Here is a 9,415-nt window from a genome sequence, read left to right on the forward strand (position 1 = left end):
GAGAGAGAGAGAGAGAGAGAGAGAGAGAGAGAGAGAGAGAGAGTGAGAGAGATCGAACGTGTCTCATTAATGTCTCAGCTTTTTGTTTTACACGCTCGCAAGAGTTATTCGGATTGCGATTGCAAAAATAATCCTACCTTACGTCCTTAATCCACGATCGTGGATAGCACGGAGTCGACCTCGATGTCTCGATTATGAGACACAGAGAGACGAAGATCGTGCTTTCACGCAGAAATCGTTTTGTTTTACGCGTTCGAATCTTATGAAAGGCAGTTTCGATCTTGGAATAATAGTAACGGGATTAAATCGCTACTACCATGAACTTTTCGAAAAGGTCGTCCGAGTCGCGAGTCAGTATCGAGGATGAAAAAAACAATGTGAGTCGAGTTAGAAAAGTATCTTTCATTCCTCGTTATTACGAGGAGCAATGCCTATTCATACGCTACTTTGCATACGTCCGTTAGGCGCGTGTCGCAAGAAAATAATACGATCTCGGTTTGCGAAATAGTGGCGAACGAACGAACAGACGACCTCGGTATTCTGATCCTTTATGAAATTGCAGATTATATTTCCAGGATCGTATAAACGGTCACTGCACGACGAAGTAAGGATTTTTTACATCGTAAATAATTGAAATTTCTTTGATTACAACATAAATATATACCTATCTATCTACCTACATATCTACCAACTTATCTACCCGTCGAACGTTTTAACGTTGTTTTGACAAAAACTTTTCAAACGAAATTTATCGATTTATAACTTCTCGAAGATAGATAGAGAGGTATTTCAGGGGCGTCGTCCTTCGAAACATTTGTCGAGTTCGACTGCGAAGACGTGGACTTAGACGAGGACGAGGACGAGGACGACAGCGACGGCGACGGCGACGGCAGTGGCAGCGGCAGCTCGAGTGTGACCTTCGACCCCCTTCGAGGCAGGTGAGGCACAATTTTTAAAACGATCTTCCCCCCTTGATGTACACACACGCGCCGAGATATCCACGACAGGCTGGAGGACAAGGGGAGGTGAGGCCAGAGGCAACGTTTGCCGATTGGTCGGCGCCGTCCTCTTCTTAGCCAGTGACGAGAATGGAGGCCATCCGGACTTACTCCCACCGCGCCTAGTTTTATTCTTACCTTACCTTTCCTATCCTATCCTATCCTACCCTATCCTATCCTATCTTATTCTATCCTCTCTTGTCCTTTCCCCGTAGGTATCCTATGCACGTTATTCGGTCCCTCCGATGCACATTCTTCCTTCCGTTCCTCCTAACAACCCTTCCCCTTTTCTTTCCACCTCCACTTCCATCTCTTTCTCCTCCTTCCGAGGTCGCTCTGAAAAATATTCGCCAGGTGTTATTCGACGTCTTGTACGCATGCTTTTGTGTCCCCCGATCGGAACTCGAGACCGAGAATGGATAATAACGACAGGAGGGATTAGCTTCAGCGAAGCGAAGAGGAGAGAACATACGTATCTCTCAAATGGATGGGCAGGAATTCGCTGATGACTCTGAGAGCGTATATATGTACTTATCTACCTACTTAGATACATACTTACGTACGTACGTACCTACGTACGTACAGACGTACCAACGTACGTACTTATGTAGGTACATACATACATATCTACGTCCATCTGGCGCATTGGCGATCAGCGATATTCGGTACCCCGATATTAGCGCATTATCCGATGCTCGATGGGATTAGCGGCGCGTAGAAAATTTCAAGTTAGCGTCATGTGTGGTCCAGGCAGAAACAGATTAGCACGATCAATCTGCGCCGTCGATCCGACCTCCTTCGCGCTCCTCCCTTCTTCTCACCCCTCCTCTAGCTTGAATAGCGTCACGGCATCCTCCACCTTCTCTACTCTAATGTCTTCTCTTTTAACCCTTCGCCGATCCATCGAGTCTTATCCATCGTGACTATCCATCGAGACCATCCATCGACTCGATCGAGACTCGAGTTCGAGTGTACGAGAGAAAGAAAGATGGAGAGATGGATAGATAGATAGATAGATAGATAGATAGATAGATAGATAGATAGATAGATAGATAGATAGAGAGAGAGAGAGAAAGAGAGAGAGAGAGAAAACTACGCACGTTTTCTCCTACGATGTTACGATGTCGTAATACCCGTGTGTAGGGAGTAATATCTCTATTAATAATGTAATTGCCGGGCGCCCGCAGGATCGTGAATGCTCGTACCTACGACCATTAGCGTCTCTCGTTCGAGCGAGACGCTTCCAAGGATGCGAACGAACATTTTCACTATTCAGAAGCGCGTACGCTTCCTAGTTTTGAGAAATAGAAGAAAAATCAAAGATGGCCATTCCGAATCGACTTTTTCTTTCTTCCTACGAATTTGATAAATCTTTTACTTTTCTGTTCTACGAGAAACGTCGTGAAAAAAAGGGTTGAAAAATTTGTTCAAGAATCGAAAAATCGTTGTCTATAAACCAAACGTTGTTTCCCGAATTTTTCTTACGGTGGAACACTTCGATGACAATTCTGAAATTTTAACTTGATTATTTTATAGCCAGTCTTTCTTTAATACGTATGATAATTTATATAAGTGCAAGTTTAGAGTAGATTTTTATTTAGAAATTCATTACCCATCCTGAAAAAGAACTAATGTATTTAAATATAAATAGATATCTACTAATCTTTAAAGTTTTTTGCCGAGGATAAAGTTACTTCCTTCGAAGTATGACTCCGCAACGCGACGTGCACGTTCCAATTCATAGAGAGGTAGTTCTTTGCGTTTTCGGTACGTTGCACTTTTCGTTCTCTGCTAATTGAAAGGACGTTTTTAGCGTGGCGGTATATAAAAGCTTCTCTTTTCTTGCGGCCCGACCACAAAGCGAGCGAGCGAGCAACCGGCCTGATAATAATTACATTTGCACGGTAATGGACGAGCTTTACGTGTTCACCAGGTCCGTTTGTCTTTTTTGTCAGTTAGAAGGAGAACGTACTTATACGTTCGAGGATAAAAAGATGTTTTTTTTCTTTCTTTCTTTCTTTTTTTTTTTTTAGAAAATTGTCGCTCCGAACGGGCTTCGAAGATTTACAAATATTAATATATCCCATTTATCTCGTATATTAACGAAAAAAATATGCGAGTAGTCTGTATTAAAGTTCGACGAACAAAAACGATAAAATACCTTCGTTCGTACGTTTTTAATACGAGAATATCGCCAGCTGTTTTGCTTAATTTTTATATGAAAGAAAGAAAAAACAAAAAGCAGAAAGTGATTGATCGAACGATCAATTCTTTTTCGTCCTTTTTTTTTGCAGGCTCATATCCTTATAGGTGACAGGTCGAAGATCGTTGCACCTGGCTGTGTTAAGGACGACGACGACGACGACGACGACGACGACGACGATGACGACGACGACGACGACGACGACGATGACGATGATGATGACGATGACGATGACGGTGGCCGCGTGCGTGAACGCATCCTGCTTGCCCATTAGGAGGGTATTTCACGGCGCGTCACGTTTTATGCCGACCACGTGACTCCACGTGACACCCCGAGTTGAGCCGGTGCTAGGTCAAAGGTCACGATTCGCATCGAACCATTCGGTCCTTCGCTCTCCTCAGTCGGATTGATTTTCTCTCTCTCTCTCTCTCTCTCTTTCTTTCTTTCTTTTTTTCTCTTCGGACGTACGTGTACCTTTTCTTTCTTTCTTCCTTCGGCCACGCTCGTATTTTTATTCCTTCGAACGACGTCGCGTAACGGATTAGGATAACGGACGTGTATAACTTTTACGATCACTAGGGGAAAAAAATAGATCGATTCTGTCGGTTCGTTTTACCAAAAAGGATTTAACAAAGTTTCGCGTTTGGGAATTGTTGGAAATTTATGAAGAATTCAATGTAAATATAAGAGTTTTTTAATTTGGCCGAGTCTTACTAATTCTATGTTGAATAATGAGAGAGAGAAAGGAAAAGGAAGATGAAAGAAGAAAGAAGAAAGAAGAATAAGAATAAGAAGAAGAAGGAAAAGAAGAAGAAGAAGAAGAAGAAGAAGAAGAAGAAGAAGAAGAAGAAGAAGAAGAAGAAGGAGAAGAAGAAGGAGAAGAAGAAGGTATCCGTGTCGCAGCAGGAGTGTATTCCGGCCTTTTAACGACTCATTTGCGTCGTGGCGGAACTTTACGAGCGGTCTGATCGATTATTTTATTTTATTTTATTTTCAACTCCTTCGTCCTTCTTTCTCCCGCATATGTTCGCTCTCTCTCTCTCTCTCTCTCTCTTTCTTTCTGTTTCTTCTTCCTCGTTGCGTTCTTCTATCCTCTCCCACCTCTATTCCTTCCTTTTCCACTTTGCTTTCTCACGGCGGTGAGCCGGCGCGTCTCGTTTTATCGGCGTATCGCGTTTCTTCTACCGCGATACCTCGAAATCTTAGGATCTACGGGGGCTTCCCGCTCGGATTACGGGAAATCTCTTCCACGGGAGCGGAGAAAGAGTTAAGAATCGTTGCTCTAACGAGATCTCTCGCGTGGGCCGAACTGAATGAGGGAGACATTAATTTCTTTGAATGTTTCTACGGAGAAAAGAAAAAAAGAAAGAAAAAAAGAAGAAAAAAAATATTGACAAATAAATTGATAGATCGTTTAATCGTGTCTATTAAATAATCTATACTCGATTGGATTTCAAGTAGAGATGAATATTACGTATTGTAATTTATTCAAAACTTTATACAATGTAGAAATAATAATTTGTCGATAAAAAGTAATAGTATAATAAATATGAATGGATAATAATAATTTATTCTTTCATATATTCGTACGTTCGTTTTTTTTTTCTCTTTATTTATTCGTGAAAGGAAAAAGATCTAGAGAAAGAGGATCGTTTCTAGTATATGTATGTATATGCGGGTGTGTGTGTTACAGCTTACAATTAGTTAAAGGACGAACGACGGTCCGGTATAGCATGTGCCTCGAACGTTCGCAATGGCCGGTGTTTACTTAATCTAGCGTAAAGCAAGAGAAAGAAGCCATCGATAATAATGCTCGTGGTCGTCGAGTTGGTCGCTTATCTTTACGGCGTCTCCGGAGAGGCATCGGCGAGTTTTCTAGCCTCCGCCATTCGTGTTCTCCTCGACCGACAATTTTACAATTCTGCTCAACGTGAGGGCGCGGGAGTGTGCTACAGGTTTATAGTTGCTTGCTTTTAGTAGTATACGTTTCTTCTTTTTCTTCTTCTTGTTCTTCTACCTCCTCCTCTTCAAACTTTATTACCGCTCGCTGCTCTCGGTCGACGATTTTCCTTCTTTCTTTTCCTTTCTTTTTCTTCTTCTTTTTTTATTATTTTTTTTTTTTTAACTAGCCTTTCAGATTTCAGCTGTCAAAATGAGATTAACATAATTAGGGATCGACACCTTATTCAGGAAATGGTAGATACGTGTATTTTAAACTTGTTCATTATAGATTAATTAAGCTTCGATTTTATTTTTTTATCGATTTTCAGAGAGGAAGAAAGAGAGAGAGAGAGAGAGAGAGAGAGAGAGAGAGAGAGCAATGTTGTTGCGTGAAAGCACATGCTTTAATTGCCACGGAATCAATGGAGTCTAATTTAATTATCGACGATCGTACCGGGCCCGATTGACTTCGGTAGAGATTAATGTAATAACAACTCCGACGGAGAAACGATCGATCACCGCGTATCGTATACCTACCTACCAACCAACCAACCAACCAACCAACCAACCAACCAACCAACGACTATCTATCGAACGTTCCCGCGAAATTTTTCATTGGAATGCCACGAGTCACCTCGTACATATCTAGCCGTCGGGATTATACGCGGATGGCGAACGCGAATGAAGCATTGCTTTTCTTGGTGGATACTTGTCCTGAAAACTGGTGAGTATTCGTGACTCATTGGCGTAGACGGTCGTATAGTTTTTCTTATCGAACGAGAGTTCCTCTTATCATTCTTTTTTCTTTCCTTTTTTCTTTCTTTTTCTCTTCATGAATTATACTTCATCATTTGAAACTTCCACGATTTGGTTGTTTCAACGTATATAAAACTTATTAATCTTTCGCTTATATTTTTTCGAAAGATGATTTCTTAACGATTTCACGATTGTGAACATTTCTAACGGAAGGATTAAACGTAGTAAGAGACGACTAGTAAATCGTTGAAAAATGATTTTAAGAGACATCGGAGAGTCAGTAGTAACTTTCCTTTACGGTCAGCCCAAAGCAAAGAGAGAAAGAGAGAGAGAGACAGAGAGGGAAAGAAAGAGAAAGAGAAAGAGAGAGAGAGAACGAGAAGAGTCCACGAAGTTTACGCCAGTGGCCGTAAGCGCTAGTTGTATGCAAATAAGATAGGATAAAAATTGATCAATGTCAATCACCCGATGAATCTCTCGGAGCCAATCAGCGTGTCTCATTAACCCCCGCCCCCGTCGAACAGTGCCTGTCAGTTGTTAAACTCGGCATCCAAGCTCTTTCTTCACGATCGTTTCTTGGTCGCTGTCGCGAGCGTGAGAATCACTGCATCCCAATTGATCCTAAGGTCAATGAAGCTGTTGAATGATGACCACTGACAGGTGCATTCACGGGGTTGTGCATAATGCGCTGGCGGAGGCGCATGGCGCGCACACATTCTACCTTCTTACCAGTGAAAACTCGGATTCCTCTTCCTTCTCCTACCACCTTACCTTCTACTCTCTCTCTCTCTCTCTCTCTCTCTCTCTCTCTCTTTCTTTCTTTCTTTCTCTCTTTCTTTCATTCTTTCTTTCTTTCTTTCTTTATTTATTCGTCGAAGAAGAAGAGAAAACGAGCGAACCGGGCGCTCGCGCTAATTGTCCATAGAAATCGAAACTCGACACCTGCTTTCTTTGTAAGTACTTACTCGCGCCCTTTTCCCGCCTGAAGGATCTTTTCAAAGGACGTAAAAGAGTCCGCGTAATTACATAAGCGAAGCTGATGTTTGCTCCTTTCTTCCCTTCTCTTCCTTCTGAATCTCTTTTCTTATCTTCTTCTTCTCTTTCTCTCTCTCTTTCTCTCTTTATATATATATATGTATATATAAATATACACTTATATATATCTCACGTTATACGTCAGATTCTTCTTTCCTCCGTATTAAATACCACTCCGCGAATATAATAAGATGGATGGAGGTTTAACGAGTCATCGGGTGGACGGATTCTTTTTCCTTTTTCTCATTCTTCTTTCCTTTTTTTTGTAGAGGTAAGCAAGCGCCGAGAAGAGCGAGGTCAAGAAAATACGAACAACGTTCGATGGACGAGTAAACGAGGAATTCATTTTTTAATAGAGCATTTTGTATATAGGATTACTACTTATCTACCTATATTTATAATCCTTACGAAGAACATAAATGATAAACGTAGAAATTCGTATACCGTTTTACTGAAAATCTTAAGAAAGAAAAAAAAAAAAACTTAAGAGACTAGTTATCGTTCGCGGTAATTAATAAATCATTTTCTCTTTCTCTATTTATCTCTTCTTTTCTCTCAAGGCGTCTCTCTACGAGAGAATTCGAATATAAATTTGAGTCTCTCTCTCTCTCTTCTTTCCAAGCTTCGTATTTTCCGTATATGAGGCTACGTTCACACCCGGCAGGCGTTCGCGTACCGGTAAATGCAACCGATTCATCATGAAATCATTCGCGCCAGGAGGATTCATTTATATTAATGAATGACTTATTAATCACGGAGAGGACGAGTCTGGGGTCATAGTTGGCCCGTTTGCCTAGTCGTATCTTTTTTTTTCCTTCTTTCTTTCTTTCTTTCTTTCTTTCTTTCTTTGTTTTTTTTTCTCCTTTTTTCTTTCTTTTTTTATCTTCTCGTTTTTTTTTTTTTTTAATATTTTTTCGTATCCTTTTTTTCTTTTCTTTTTTTTTCCTTTTTTTCAAAAAGGGATTAGCTTCTCCACGCAGGTGTCCTTTCGTAGAGACGAAGAAAATTGCTTTTCGCGTGGAATGTCGCGCGAGTATTTACGCAACGTAGCTCTAAGCTTGTTCGACGATATCGTTTGCACGCTTAAACACCGGGCAATCGGTGACGGGACCGGACGTATGAGAAATGGAAGCTCCTTATGATTTACGTGCTACTCGCTAGAAAGCTGCGATAATTTTCTCGTCCGCGTCTCTTTATATCTATCACTTATTGCATTTATAATGTAAGTATCTTGAGAGGGTGATATTCGCGTTCTTCTTGCGCGTCTTATTAACTTATAGAAAAACAATTTCTTTCTATATCTTTTTGTCATTTTCCATTGAATACAAAGAAAAAGAAAAGAGAAAAACCTCTTCTTGAAAAAAAAAAAGAACATATATGAAGTCTTTCAAACAAATTTTCTTGAATATTATTAATATTACATATTCGACACGGTATACAGTCGACATATCCTCCTATTACGAAGGTTGCGTTCGTGACAAAGGGTTGAAATGAATTGCACGAGCAAACGGGGGTTGATCGCTTCATATATCGTAGGGCAGTGGCGAGCTGATAATAAACGGTGCCTCGGGACACTAACGATCTCGCATTACCGAGATATAAATGATGATATTAACAATCTTATAAACCGCATCGTGGGAGTCGGTCGAAGGTGAAATGCTTCTATACCAGGTAGGAGTAATTAAGATCTTAATTAGGTATTCACTCGAGGCACCGGCATACGCGCTCTTTCTAACCTTCTCTCTCTCTATCTTTCTCTCTCTTTCTCTCTCTCTCTTTCTTTCTATTCCTATCTTTTAGCTTAGCCGCAACCTTTCTAGTTCGCTTTACACGTTCCTACGGAGTCGATGACACGTTGAAAGTTTCGCGGATCTTACGTATTTCAACAACGAGTTCATCGGATATCTTTTATATTATAGGTTCAAAGATCAGACGTCAGAGCGTCTATCTAATATGCGTGCCTTGCGAAATAAATTTTTTTTTCCTTTTATTTTTTTCCTTTTTTTTTTCTTCCTTTTTTTTTCGAGAAGGGAAACTATCCACTTGGTGGAACGATTTATCTCGACTCCGATTATTCGTTGAGAAAGAGGTGTGTTTTGACAAGAACATCTCATTATTATCTCGTAGTTACGTATCTACATTGAAATTCGAAACGATGATAAAATCGTGGAAGAAATGAGTTTATAAGACGATCCACATTCATTGATTATTAGATATTCAATTACTGCTTAAGCAACGGACGTTTTAATAGGAATTTTTTAAGGGTTATAAACGTCTTGTTATTTATCAAGTCTAAAATGAAATGATGGAAAATAGAAATACGATAGAGAATGTCGCGCGTTACGCTCGAGGAATATAGGAAGTTGAAAAATTTGTAAATTCTTCAACAGGACAAGCTCATTATGATAAGTTTTTTTTTTTTTTTTTTTTACGAGTATTCATTACTTCCAGAAAACGCGATGTCATAGTTTAGTCCGTTAAA

This window comes from Vespula pensylvanica, chromosome 14, assembly GCF_014466175.1.
Source record: "Vespula pensylvanica isolate Volc-1 chromosome 14, ASM1446617v1, whole genome shotgun sequence".
Taxonomy (NCBI): domain Eukaryota; kingdom Metazoa; phylum Arthropoda; class Insecta; order Hymenoptera; family Vespidae; genus Vespula; species Vespula pensylvanica.